This window comes from Argiope bruennichi, chromosome 4 (genome assembly GCF_947563725.1).
Source record: "Argiope bruennichi chromosome 4, qqArgBrue1.1, whole genome shotgun sequence".
Taxonomy (NCBI): Eukaryota; Metazoa; Arthropoda; class Arachnida; order Araneae; family Araneidae; genus Argiope; species Argiope bruennichi.
In genome coordinates this window covers 25,515,632-25,530,988 of record NC_079154.1, presented here as the reverse complement: position 1 = coordinate 25,530,988, position 15,357 = coordinate 25,515,632, and the positions used below count along the sequence as shown (strand labels likewise).

The 15,357-nt window shown below is 27.5% G+C and overlaps 1 protein-coding gene across 3 annotated transcripts in view; it reads right to left on the bottom strand.

The window, feature by feature from the left end:
• Positions 1–15,357, bottom strand: part of LOC129965823 (TOX high mobility group box family member 3-like) — a 269,775-nt gene that overhangs the window by 133,944 nt on the left and 120,474 nt on the right. The window contains exon 2 of one of the 3 annotated variants that reach the window (XM_056080035.1): positions 458–547. The exons of the other annotated variants lie outside the window; for them this stretch is intronic. The gene's annotated coding sequence lies outside the window, so the exon portion shown is untranslated. The remainder of the gene's footprint in view (positions 1–457; positions 548–15,357) is intronic. 3 annotated transcript variants of the gene reach the window in all.

Below are 15,357 nucleotides of genomic sequence, written 5' to 3'. Positions count from 1 at the left end.
GCATTAAATTTCTGACTTTAAAAAAAAACTAATTTTAACTAATGTTTTTGCTCTATTTTTTTTTAGAGAAAGTGGAGTTAAAAAAAATTACAGTAAAATTTAACAGTATTTTATTTAAAAATTACTTCTTTTAATTAATTAATTAATTTGAATTAAAAGTTCAATTCAGAATTCAAATTTCAGATTTTTTTAATTTCTTATTTTTATTAATACATGTTTAAACAATTTTTATAGAAAAAAATAAAAAAAATTTTTTTTAGAGAAGAATTAAAAGTGTTGCCACCTTCAAATCTATTCACTAAGAATTATGACGAAAACTATAAGAAGCTGCTTTTAATAATTAATTAATAAAACGCACTGAGCTCTAAAATAGCCACAAATTACAAATAAATGCAGAACAACTGCATTTCATATATTTATATAAACCTTTTAAAGTCTTTAAAAATAAAATACAAACCTGCACCAGAAGTGGCAAGCGGAATATAATGTTGAAGCCCACACAATCGCTATTTAAATTAACTTTTAAGGATATTCAAAGCCTTCTTACCTATAAAGAGAGAGAGAAAAAAAAAGAATATTTTAGTAAGAATTTCAAATGTAATTACAAATGAAACTGCAGTATTCATTTACAATTAAAATGATTCCGAACATTGAAATAACAATCGCTCTTCTTTCAAAATGATATATAATCTGGAAATACCTTTTAAAATATTAAAGCATTGATATGAGCGAATACTTTAATATTCATAGTGAATACAATAGCTGTAATTTTGCGGAACATATTTTAATTGCAAAGCAAAACTCGGGAGATATATTAAAATTGTCTTTGTTGTATTGTATAAATAAAGTTGCTTTGAATAGGAAAGTGTAATTATACTGTTGGAATGATTTTTGCATTTAAAAAATGAAATATATTTACACAAAAGAGAATTAGAAATAGAGAGAAAATAGAAATTCGCAATAAAATTCTTTAAAAGAAAATCATCTTATAATTATTCTGCCACAGAAAGATTAAAAATAAATGCTTTTATTTTAATTTTAAGAACAGTAATTTGTTATTAAATTTAAAATGCTGAAAAATGCAAATAAAAAGAATAATTTCTATTTTCTGGAATTCTTTAATTTAGAATAACTTTTTAAAAGAGTTTTTTCATCAAAAGTATAGACTTTTTAATTTCCAGAAACAAGTATGTCAGCATAAAATTTGATAAACAAACTTTCATATTATTTCTATGAAAGCCAGAAATTTTCATATTATTTCCATGAAATTAAGAAACCAAAACTCAGAACAGGTTTTTTTTTTCAAATTTTGGGCCATGTACTACTAATGACGCATAGCATTATTTTTAGTGGAACATGTTTTTTCAAATTACGGTATATGTACCACTAATGTAGCGTTTCATTACATTTGATGGTACAAGTTTTTTTTAAATTATGATGCATGTACCACTAATGGTGCAATATATTATTTCTGATAGTATAAGTTTTTAACTTACCGTAAATGTACCATTAATAATGCGTTACATAATTTTTTGTTGGTACATTTCTTATTTAAACCATTTAAATGACTACCCAAAACAAATGGAATATCATAACATTTTAAAATCAATTCTTTATTCTTATATCTTTTTATCATTTTTCTTTTTTTAATTCTTTCTATTTATTTTTTACTTTTCCGATTTTCATTTAAGTGGTACAAAATTTAAAAAAGTTTTAGAATTCTTGTTTTCGGGATTTATTCAAAGTAATATTAAAATTGATATATGAATCTCGAAATGAAAAGAAATCACATTTTAAAGAATTTAATTACTACTTAACTGAGAAATAATTTTTCATTATATATATTTAATTTGAAATAAATATTTTTATGAATTTCATTTGAAACGCATTACTCGGTTACACTCAATTTCATTTGAAATGTTTCCTTAACCGGTTATCAGCCTTTCCATATACAAACAAGAAATTAATTGATTTGTTCAACTAATTGCTTCTAAAAATAATAAAAACATCATTAATTCCAGAATAAATAACTGAAACCATCCGTCTCCAATTTTTCAAATATGTAATAAATAATCTACAGACACATATTAGACTGACATACATCGCTGTAATGAATAATGATCTTTAAAATAAATTCTTTTTTCCTTTTAATAAAAGCCGACATATCGTCCTCCTTCCAATAACAAACTAGCAAAAACAGAAAACTAGGGTTAAGAAAAGAAAAAAAGACGGCGCAGACGATGATGATAAAATGTTATTGAATTTCCAAACTAATTGGTTTTAGACATAAATTATAATTAAAGGAAGTTTGTGGCTAAACAGGAAAAGTAATCCAATTACGTGAGAAGAATGCTTGTAATTTCGAGGTGAACTAGATTAACCGAAAAGTTTGTAAAAAAGTTGTTGGCAATGGTATGTCCTTGGTCGTCTCATCAAAAGTTCTTCCATCGATGGAGGCGTCAATTGAAGCCCTGTTGCCAGATCTCAGTGGCAAAATAATGCCAAATTAAGGTAACCGAGGAAAGCGTAACGACCAAACGATATGGATATACTTTTATTTGTATATGTTAAAACAGCATTATGAAACAAAATTATTTTTCATAAAATAACTGGTAAATTTATTAGTTAAATATAATAAAATAAGAAACATTTATTACCAAATTAAAAATTAGTGATAAAAATTGGCCAGTATCGGAATAAATATGTTAGATATATTTATTTAGATTTATTTATTTTAGTTTATTTAGGTTTGATTGTTTAGTTAATTAATTAATTATTTAATTAGACTAAATTTATTTATCTTAAGAAAATTGTGTAAATCAATTAAGAATATTTTTATAAGCAATAATAAGACAATACATTTTTCAATATTTCGATATATTCAATTCAATACATCTGTACTACACTCACAATATTCTAAATAAATTGGAACCGTTTCATCTATTTCTTCTATGTCTTTTTTCTATGTGTTATGTCTTCATCATATTATAATTTGTGGTCAAATATAATTATGGGTTGAACTGAAAAATAGCTCGCATTTGTCAAGATAAAATATTTCGTCCATGTTCACAGATTTCATGCAAAGGTCAGTACAGATTTACTTTTTTTGTCAGAGTTATATGCCAAATTTTATCCTTCGAGTCCGTCAAGTAGTGGAGTTACAGGGATTACAAATACACGGTAAGACGTACATAGACAACAATCTAAATTTTTCCTATCTATCCATTCATCAAAATTTCAAAACAATTCAGTTTGAAAGTTTTCATTTTGATGAATATCAGCCTCTTAGATTTCGGAACATAAATAATCAATATTTTCCAATTCCTAAAAAGTTGCGACAATTACAATACACTCTCAGTTCATGTGATATAAAAAGAATAAATAAAACTCAAGGGCGTATATATATATTTTTTCCGCATCTATCGCCAAATTTGGCTTACTCGGTATGTCACTATTCTGAGTTAACTTCGCATATGGAAAAAAAATCCAAACGTTTATAAATGAATTTCAACCAAATAAAATAACAAATTTTCCTTGGAAAATATCGCCAAATTTCCCGGATTTTTCTCCCAAAATGCCAATTTGGTAAACTTTAGGCTAGAGTTTGATTCAATCAAGACAGACGAATAGCGATAGAGTGCTAAATACCGTAGTGAAAACTCTCGGTAGCGAGGAAAAAAAAATCATTTTTCGATGCCAATATAAATACTACATATTAGTAATCCCGGCCCAGATTTGAAGTGAAGTTCACGCCTGCAGATGCAATGACCTGTTGAAGGGGAAAAAAATACTCATCCGAAAAATTAGGTCAGGACCCTTCTTCATCTGACTTAATTACCAGAAAGAAAGAAGAAGGAAAAAAAAATAATAATCATAAAAAAGGATGCTTTCAATGTCATTCAACCTTTGCAAAAATTCTACAGTTCACGATGTGTTTTTATTTACACGTCTCTAGAAAAGATGCATTGCAAATATTTGTTCGCGAAGCACATGACGGTTGATACTTCAACCCTTGGGAATGAAAAATAATGCTTTTTTATTTGAACTGAATAAAAATAAGATGCGATTAATATTCGAGAATATAATAATAATAAGTAAATACAAACAAACGATTTCTACCTTCATGACGATATTGGCGTTAAATGCAAACAAAATCAAAACGAAATAATAATAAAAAAGTTTGTTTGCGGTAGAATAGCAGGATTTATTCTAGATATTCGATTCAAAATATTGTATCTTCTTTCTCTTTCTTGTTTTTGTTTTTTTTTGGTATTTTTTATATCTAAAATGATTGATGGCATTTTTTTACCAGTTTAGTTTTGATCTCCAATAGAAAAACAATAGGTCTTATTTATTTCAATAAGTGCAATACTTTAAATCAATTACAACAATAAAAGATAATAATAATTTGGCATGGAAAAGTTTATTTTACATAGTTTATATCTTTAAAAATTTAAATGTTTAATAGACTTTTAATTGATGGCATTTTTTTGCCAGCTTAGCTTTCATTGCCAATAGAAAAAAAACAGACCTTATTTATTTCAATAAGTGCAATATTTTAAATCCATTATTTCAATAAAAGGTAAAATTAATTTGACATGAAAAAGATTATTTTGCATAGTTCATATCTTTAAAAATTTAAATGTTTAATCGGTCTTTTGTGAAGAAATATTCTTAAATTAATGTTGCAACATTGTTTTAAATATCTCAAGAATATGAATAAAACTTATGTAAGAATCTTCAAACCATAAAGTGATCTAACTATTAAAAATTCTTTTTTGGCCATAAATCCTCAGCAAAATAAATATCCATTCAATTACAGAAACTTCTCAATAAAATATGTTCAAAAAGCATTAAGAAAAAATATAATAGTGTTTTAAATTTAAAAAAAAAATCCCCTCGGCAAGCTAGAAGGCAAAAGTAAATTCCTTTACATCTGATTTACTATCTGGCAGTATTTATAAACTGTAAAAATTAGAGTATAAAAATCGCTTTCCAGACCCTAATTTCTCAGATATTGCAGTTATCAAAACATTTTAAATACAGAAATTGTTCATTTTAATGAGGCGCTAATTTGGGTAATGGAATTTATTTTTCTATCTTCAATATCAAGAAAGTTATAGCAAAATTAAAATTTGAACCTCCAACTTCAGCCCCTTTTCAGCTAGATGGGCCATTTACGAACTCGTTCGAGATTTTTACGTTTCTAACAACGTATTTCAAACCATTTAAATAACACCTAGTTACCCTGTTCATAAGATAAAATGGGGAAAGCGTTATACGCATAGATATACACTTTTGAACGAAAGATTGTTCTGGGTTCTAGGGACCATGATCGGTGAAGAACTGAAGAAATTTTCCCGAAGTCTTGTCATGAGAGCCATTGTAATAGGTAGTCTTCCTATAAGAACCTATCTTAAAAAAATATTCGTCATCATAATCAAAATTTATTTAAATGCAATCCTTTATCAGAAAATTTACTTTATCAAAATAACTTCAGCCATTTCGTCCTATAACAGTTCAGAACAAAAACAATATATTTCCTTTTCAATCATAGCACAAATTATAAATTTTCAAATCTGAATTTGGTTTCAAGGTTAGATGTTTTTAATTAACCTTCAAAAACTCCAAAAACAAAATTTAAAAACAAATTAAATAAATTTAAATTTGAAAATTATCACATTTCAGTCATCACACAAATAAATGATCTAATCAGTTAAGCTACAATGTTTAAACATCGTTCCATGCCCAGGAGGCAAATCGAAACTTCCAAAAGAAAACTGATTAGAAATCCCCACCATCGCGCTACGCTCGCCTGACCTTAACTGTAACTTTTTCTTCCCGACCTACAAGTGAAACCGTTTTAACCCTTTTAATTCTTTTCTAATCACTACTCAACTCCATCTTTCAAAACTCTTTCACACTCGAACGCAGATAAGGTGATTTGTTTAGAATATGCTGTTCTTTTTTATTCCATCTTATTATTCACGGAGGCACTTCGCGATGCTCTGTTGCACGTTCTAATGTGACGTCTGCAAATCATGCAGCGGTAGTGAAGAACCGAAGTGAAATGGAAAAGAAAGCATCTAACAATCCCTAGGTTATGTTTGTTTCCATTCAAAAGAAGTTAACTTTTCTTTCTGTAAAACCGGAGAGCAATGTTTTGTAACTTTGTTTGGCATCAGTTTTATTTTTATTTTATAGCCAAACGATTTTGATGATTTAGTATTTTATTTAATTTGTTAAGCGGATTGAACTCTTTTCTTCAATGATTGTTTTTTTCCCCGTTAGATTGCCGTCTCGTTTGGTTCAAAAGTTTTGAACAATGGCCAGTGCAAACATTATTTACATTTTGAAATGAAGATGTAACAACCCTTCGTTTGGAATAACATTTTACAATTATAATAATAACTCTTTCGTTTCTGATGGTTGATTGTATGTTTTTTTTTTTTTTTGTAATTATAGCGAAACTCATCAATTTTTGTTGCTGATTTTTTTGAATAACAGTTGAATTCTAGATGGAAGACATAGAAATACATAATTAATGATTAAATTATGTTTAAAATATTTAGATTCATCAGTCGCACCACAAAATACTAAAAATGTTGAATGCAATATTTTGCAATGAAAACTTTAGAATTTTTAGAATATTTATGAATAGAGACAACTTACTGGTGAATGGATTTCAATTCCCATATCTTTACTTAAATTTAATATTTAAAATAATCTTCATTTCTAAACTTTTACATTTAAAAATAAATTCTTTATTCCTGATGTGTTTTATCAATGCCATTTTTAATCGGAGACTTACGCAAGGAATATATACATAATTATACTAATTAAACTATAAAAAGAAAATTTTATGAATTGACTGTATTTTTCGAAAAAATAAATCTAAATTTCTATTATTTTTTTGTTTTAAATTAAAATTCTAATAAAAGTTAAGATTTAAAAAAATTACCTTTCTGAGGTGAGTTCGCAAAATATTTATTTTATTCATCACAAAAAAATATGTAATTATCAGCAATCGTTTTTCACTGAAATCTTTGCAATACTTTATTAGTAATCAAAATATAATTTCTAATTTAAGCATATAATTATTGTTTAGTTAAATTCTAAATGTAAATCATATACATTTTCTATATATAATACAGATATCAACATATATATTTATTTAATAAAGTTGTATTAATGAATTGCATTGTATAATTTTCAGTAAAATGGAGAACTAAACACAGTAATAAAAATAAGCTAAATGAAGGTTATATTTTGATTTATAAAAGGTTAAACATTTTTTTTTCTAACAAACATAGCATAGATGAAATTAAATATGCTTTAAAATTGTAGATACTTATAAGTTATAAAAATATAATAAATCATTTTTGATCGTTAAGTCATGAGTTTTGCTGGAATACTGTAAAACTCTCACTATACTGTAGTATCTAAGATACAAATTCGATTTTGCTAACGGAAGCAAAAAAAAAAAAAAATCTTCCAAATTTAAGCGATATATCACTGGAACTAGAAATATGATTCCTGACAAACATTGCATACTCAAACGAAATAACTTCAACATTCAAACTTCATAATAATGATGAGAGGCCAAAAACGAAACAGTGCCCAAATAAGTTTTAAAAACTTTCTTTCGATGTCAGTATTTTAAAATAATGTAATATTTAGTCAACTTTCAATAAAATATTCTTTTCATAAAATGGCATCACAAAAATTAAGATTTTATATTTACACAATGCGTTTCATATTAGCATAAAATATTGTACGATATCTCTACGATGTTACTCGATATTCTGAATGATGGTCAAGATCATGAAAATATCGAAACAATGTTGCCGACCATTTTGCAGAAATAGGGATATGTAAAACCCCTGTTTAAATTATAATTTTAAATGTTTTGCAGAATAATTTTAAAGCAGGTGACTACGTTGAAAAATCGATTTTTTTTTTCTGAAATTATGATTTTTTAAAATTTAATATTCTTATAATGTTTGAACAGGTTTCTTTATAAAAACATTAGAATTTTGTTTCTAAGTCTATTTTTTTGGAAGTTACTGATTTTTACATTTCAATTACATACGTTTTATTGCTATTTTATATCTTTAGATGTTACTTTCTCAAATATAGAATATGATAGAATTGTTTTTACAAAAAAACTTCGAAAATCAAAATTTAATGCCTAGTTTTTCTTTCAAATTTTTATAATAATTCCTTAATATGTTCTGCTGTTCCTGGGCAAGATAATAAGAAATCTACTTCCTGAGAAATATTCTATAGTTATTATAGTGCTTCACAATGCGAAAAAAAGAAATGAAAATTTCGTGTTGTTTATCAGTCGACCCTCAATTTTTAAAGAATGGATAGAAATACGGCATATTTTTTAGTTAAAGATTAAGATAATATATTTCTTAATATATCTACAAAATTTTAAGCAAATCATTTATTAAATTTCTAAATTAGAGACTTTTTGCTTTATAACTCTTTTTTGTAGCCAAAAGAGCACCTTTTCGAATTTTTTTTGCACTTAACTGGTATATTTTGATTTTATAGTTGTTTTTTCAATCCTTTATATGCAAATATTTAAAAATATAGCTATTTTCGAAAGTTTTTCAAAATATTCATCCCGAATGTAATCACATACCTTGGATTAAATATTAGGCAATGTGTAATTTAATAAAAATATAAGCATTCCACAAAGCTGTGAAGGCGAGTCGGCTTTTGTCAAAAGGTCCGTGCACCTAATTAGCATATTCATTGTTTATAATCAAACCCTTATTTAAAAATACCTCTGCCAGATCAAGATCTCTTCAAGGTTTTCCACATTCAAAGAAAAAAAGTTAATGCGCAAAAGAAATTCGTACGAAACTTTAAATAGACAAGGTTCAATTTTTGCTTCTGGTCAAAAACCTTCAAATCCTATGAATATACATTTCAAACTCAATACTTTCAGCATTCAGAAAGAACTGGATCAAAACCGCGCGGGAAAGACGTCAGCAGTCCCTCCTGTAAACAAACTGCCTTGAACCGAACGTCGAATACATTGAAATCGAACGTTCAATCTCTCAGGGAAAGATAAAGAAATCTTTAAAGGAAAATAAAAGCTCTTCGATTTCAACCCACGATCACTTTCCGATACACACAGTTTCAACAGCCTCACGAAAGAGGTCATCGGTAATCACCTATACAGGGGCCTTGAGGCAGGGCATATCGTTTGCACCCGACCTTGACCAGCAGAGAAATACCGGCATCCCAAGGGTGGAAGGGGTGGAGGGAGGCATCGAAAAATCGTTTGGGATTTGAACTTTCAAGGATAACAGGGGAGAGAGAAGAACAGAGAGTTGATGGTCACTTTCTGAAAGAGTGTGTGGAGTAGATACGTTTGTAATGGGCGGAGATGATTCGAAAAAAAAAAAAAATGGCAGGGTTGAATTCCAAACATGGCCGAGGTTGAAATCGATTTGAAAAATGGTTGCATTGCTTGTTTGTGTAGAAATGATTTATTTCGTGGGTTGGTTTGATTTGGATTTTTTGCTGAATGAAAATATTTTCTAAGAAATGTTTTTCTTTAATTGCTACTGTATATATCTCTACATCTTCTTTTTTAATTAATATTTTCTAAAGTGAGGGAGACACGATTACAGATTTATTTGACTTTAAAGGATTATTTATTCAAAAGCAGGAGAAGAATGCTCATCATAATAGATGTGGGAATATTTGTAAACCAAATAAAATCGAGAAAATGCAGAAAATTCTGTCTTAAAATATTAAAGAACGTAGAAAAATTTTTATCTTTAAAATAAATAAATTTTCACCTACCACTCTCTTACTTAATCAATTCTGTATACTTGTAATTCGCTTTTCTTTCCATTTTTTCCATTACGAAGGTGATTTTTTTAGTTTGATGGAATCCATATTATTAGGGTTATTACTCACTTAACGACAGTATTAATTATGTTTTTAAATTTTCGCAACGATTAACTAAAGATAGCCACTATTATTTCGACTTCACTAATTTCTTTTATTTTCAATCAAAGCAAAATTATAAGTTAATATACTTTTATTAATCATTTAAAAATAAATTTGCTTCATATATGTTAATACAAAATAAAACAACGAATTCTCAGTAATACAATCAATATTTATAGTCATGTCAGTCAAATAATTGCGATCCACTCACAATAATTATAATACCTCATAATCTTCTTATTGATCATAATAGAAATTATTAACCATTAAATAACTACCTAAAAACTTTTGATCGATATTACCATATATATGTTACAGTCACTGTGATTAATTATTTATTATTAATACTAATCCTAGTCAGTTTTAATAATAGATAGCTGTTATTAATATTTAGGAGACTTTTAACCGCTTGTTATTGATAATGAATGATTATTATTATTAATAACTACAGTTATTATTAATAATAACCAGCTATTATTCCAACATATAGGATATTTTAACTTTACCTTACTGCATATAATAACGGTAGTTTGTCTTGTAATATATAGACAATGCAAATTTCGTCAGAAACATTCGCCTCGATTTATTATGAGGGATTTTCTCTAAAGTGCGGGATTTTCGATGTTTATTGGTATATGGTCCCCCTCCCCCCACTCGTGGCAGGGATCAACAGTCGACCCTTTTTCCATGCGCCGCTTCCCGCCTTCACTTCCGTCGGCACTTTAGATCGCCCCCGGGCTTCGAATCCACTGGGGCATTGCGGAACGGCGAAAGGGAAAAGAGGTGGAGAAATCTTCGCCGCGAAGCTCCGGAGTGCAACAGGAGAAGCACATGTACAGGCGAGGTTCTCTACTGAAGCTTGAGGCTGTGAAATTAACACACAAGTTGGAAATCCAGAAAGGAAGGAAGGGGAGGGCTTGTATTAATCAATTTAATGAGTAATAAAAAACAATGGTGGTAAATAATATAAGAAATACATAAAGATTTGTTTGGTATTATATTGAGATTATCATAATACAATCTTCAAATAATATTTAGCAGCAAATCAAGACATTAGCAGATGCGGAAGCGCATGATTCTATAGTTTAGGCATTCTTGCAGAAACTTACGATTCCGTAATTGCGATAAAACTGATAACTCAGCAGTGTGGAATTTGTGATTACAGTAAATTATTTTAAGCACATTTGTAGAAATGGTAGGCAGTTGACACATCCTGACTTAATAAATTGTATATGTTTGGATATCATTAGTTGCTAGCACCTCATCAAACAAATATATAAACCGAAAAACGTATAAATAAGTGAGAAGAAAAGACCAACTAAATGTTTGTGAAAGATGACTGTATTGATAAAGAACGTAAGTAGTAGAAATTCTCTAACAAATCATGCATTTTATTGAGCAAAATTTGAAAACTTCTACAATCATAATTTATAATTGATAATCATGTTCTTTAGGCTACAAGATTATAATGTTATCACTTATCGGATATTTCATATATAAAAAGAAAGCAAAAATAACACACCGAAATCAAATAGTATCAAAAGATACACTGTAGTGAAACGAGACTCTTTATAACTGCATTATGAGGTAGATGCAAACAATAGATGAGTTTTAGGAACAGTTATTTAATTATTTTATAAGTTACACATTTCACAAAATAAACACGAACACGAAAATACACGAAACTCACTTAGAATACAATCTAATCAAAGCCCCCAGGAAGGATCATGGGAAATATACCTTGATGTTAATTAAGTAACGCCATCTGTTGTATCAAAAGAGAAGGTAGTAGAGTTATGTAACCATTACAACAGAGATTTACTACTATAAAAATTGAAAGAAAACCGATAACAAATAATTATTAGAAAGCTTCACTAGATGTAAAGTTAAAAGGTCTTTAAGAAAAGAAAGAAAAAAAAGTGAAAAATTAAGCTTGGAATTTAATCTTTTTATGACCCCGAAAAAGCTATAGCAATTCCAGGTTTTTAAACAACCAATAAAAATTTCCCGAAAGATTATGTAGCCATCTAGATTCATTGCTACATTTTAACTTTTAAAAAATATTTTTGTATGGAGAAAACCATGTTTTCCTTGACGATAGTATCGATGTTTCTGTCGGATATTAGTATTTACAATTCTATGGAAATTTCGTGAAGTTTGAATAATTTTTTAATAAAATAAATATATTCATCTGTGAATACAAGCTTGTAAAGGTAAGGAGACTGTTTATAACTTCATTATGAGGTAGATGAAAATAAAAGACAAGTTTCAGGAACAGTTATTAAATTATTTTCTAAGTTCCACATTTCACAAAACAAACACGAACACAAAAAACACACGACACTCACTTAGAATACAATCTAATAATGACCCTCAAGAAGAATCATGGGAAATATACCTTAATATTAATAAGGTAGCACCGTCTGTTGCATCAAAAGATAAGGTAGTAACGGCTATAAGCTCAAATTTTAATCAAATAATAAATTAGTAACATTTAATTCGCTTTTAACACCGATACTATTTAAATTCCTAAATTTTATCCAGATATGATCTAATTTACATGTCTTAAAGATCTCTTTTCCCTTAACTTTTTGAACTATCATAATTAATTCCTACTAGCATGTTAATAACAAGCTAACATATTTTCATAGCCTTTCGCCAAGAAATATATTCATATCATAGTTTCTAGTCATTTTGTAAACACAGTGACAGTAAAAATGTTTGCTTTGTTCCCGGTGATATTTAAAAACAGCTCTACTTCCTAGAAATCAAACTCATTTAAGATATTTAAGAGCAACGCAAACCCTGTGACGCAATATTACTTCACTGATAATCACGAATAAGTTTCAGATCGTCACTTTTATCACGTAGATATGGGCAGGTGTGCATATTGTTTTTATATTAATAGACTGTTTAGATTTACCTCAGCTTCTTAATGTTAGCTTTTATGTGAAAATATAAAAAAAAAACTCTTATCACCAGCTATTATCTTACGAAACTCAAGATAATGGCTTGAGCCTAAACATACAGAAAAGTAGGATATGTGAATAAGGAAATAGCAAGAACTGTGAAAAAAGAAAGATAATGTTTTTTAGCAAAATATATAACGTTAAAAATGAGTAGAATTCAAGTTTTTTTAAGTATGAATGTCATTTTTCATAAGAATGCTATATTTTTTACTTATAACAGAGGGATAGAGAAAATACCATACAAAAAAGTAAAAATAAAATAAAATATATATCACACATTATGAGAAAGAGCAAATATGCATATTAAATTTATTTTGAGTGAGTAATTAGAAGTTATGAACAAAAATTTAATCGAGTTGTCGAAATTGGAATGACAATCATATAATTTGAATTAAATTAACAACATTTACATAGAGATAACATTTTGCTTGGAGAGTTTTTACAAATAAACAGATTTTTTTCCTTGAAATCTCAAGTTCTTTTTTAGAAATTTTATTTCGTTTTTAAAATTAACAAATTAGAATTTGAAAAATATCATGAAATATTTTTGAAACAAAAACTTAATTTTTGGAACCGTAAGTTTTTTGTTATCTGCCATTTTTTTTTTTTTTGTCTAAATATAAATTATATTACAAATTTATCAACTTTTCATATCTACATAACGTTTTAAATTACTAAAAAAAAAACTTTTTAAGATATAGAAACGCCCATTTCTTTACACATTTATAAATTCTCATAATTCGGAACAATAATATTTCATAAAATGAGTATTATATTAACATAAATAATAATAAACATTAAAAAACATTTTATTACTACTTTTAATTAAAACATTAAAAGTAACATTTCTTCTATGTCACCAATTCGTTATATAAAACAATATGTCGACAAAACTATCATTCAAAGAAAAGAGAATGTTTTAAACAAGAATATTCAAGCTATTTTAAACTTATATTGTTGTTACGTATATAGACATATTAATTATGCAGATTTTTGACATTTTAATCCTTACGTGTTCTCTAAATATTTCTATTAAATAAAGAAATATAACGAAAAAATTTTAACCCAAAATAAAAATAATATTTCAATATTATTTCCTTGTATTAATCACGATGTAAAAGAGAAAAGAGAATACATAATCCTTATGATTTTTCATTCGAAAAAAAAATTCAAAGAAAAAAAATAATAAAGAAAATGGTTCTTAGAGTGCTATCGGTTACGACTGAGTGCTTTTTAGACGCATGCTGTGCATTATTTTCAGAAGCGAAAACATCAAAACTCCGCGGAAAAAATAATGACATAAAAAAAAAGAAAACGATTGCGGAAGTGCAAATCTGGCAACGGAGCTGATACACTTCATTTGTTGCGTTGCTCTATGGAAACAGAGAAACATAATACTAATAAAAAGATGCACTATCTCACTTTCAAAAAGCTTCAGTGAAAAAAGCCACTTAGATTCTTTTTGCCTGGAGCTAATAGTTTGATACTTTAAGTCATTTCATATTTCCATATTTTATTTTCTAATACTGAAAAGCCATAGCTCGTATTATAAATGAATATATTACGATACGTCTAATTTATGAAATATTATTTATTTCATTTAGACCATTTTAACTCATATTTCTATTATTGTAGGTTTACAAAATAGCCGTTGGGCCCTTTATTGAAAGGATATTTATTAAACCATGTTTGCCTTAAATGAAGCTGATTCATTGAATTAATACTATAGATATTGTAAAAGATAATAGAAAACTTTGTCTTGCATTTATTTTTTAGAAATATTATATTTCTTATTTATTTCATTTCGTACAGGCACGTGCTGGGTAATTACACTTTTCTGGGGTATAATGTTTAACTTTTTTTTTTTTAATTTGAGTTTTTGTCAATGTGATGGCAACTCGTTGATAAAAATTAATTTTTCTCATGCATGCGTAACGTGCTCGTGCAGATTAAATTCTATTTTTATTTTCTGCGAAATAAATGATTGAAAAATATGGTTAAAATGTTTTTTTTTTAATTCATTAAAAAATAGGAACCTAATTTATAGGTTAAACTTTAAAGAAAATCCAAAGGTATCTATATATCTATATTAACTCGATATAAAAATCATTTTTGTGCAATAATATTATCGGAAGTTATCGCGAAAAACTCCAAAATTTTACTTAATTTTTAATTAATTAAAATTCTAATAATTTTTTTTTAAAAAAATATGCATTACCGGCCTCTAAGGTATACACGTGTCAAATTTGGTAGCTGTAATTCGAACGGTCTGACATGTAGAGTACCAACTCATAAGCACACATTGAGCTTTATTATAAATATAGATACAGATAAATTGCAAGACATTTGCCACATTTAAAAGGAATTATGAGAATGGTATTTATTTATCACTTTAAATCAATTTTTCAGA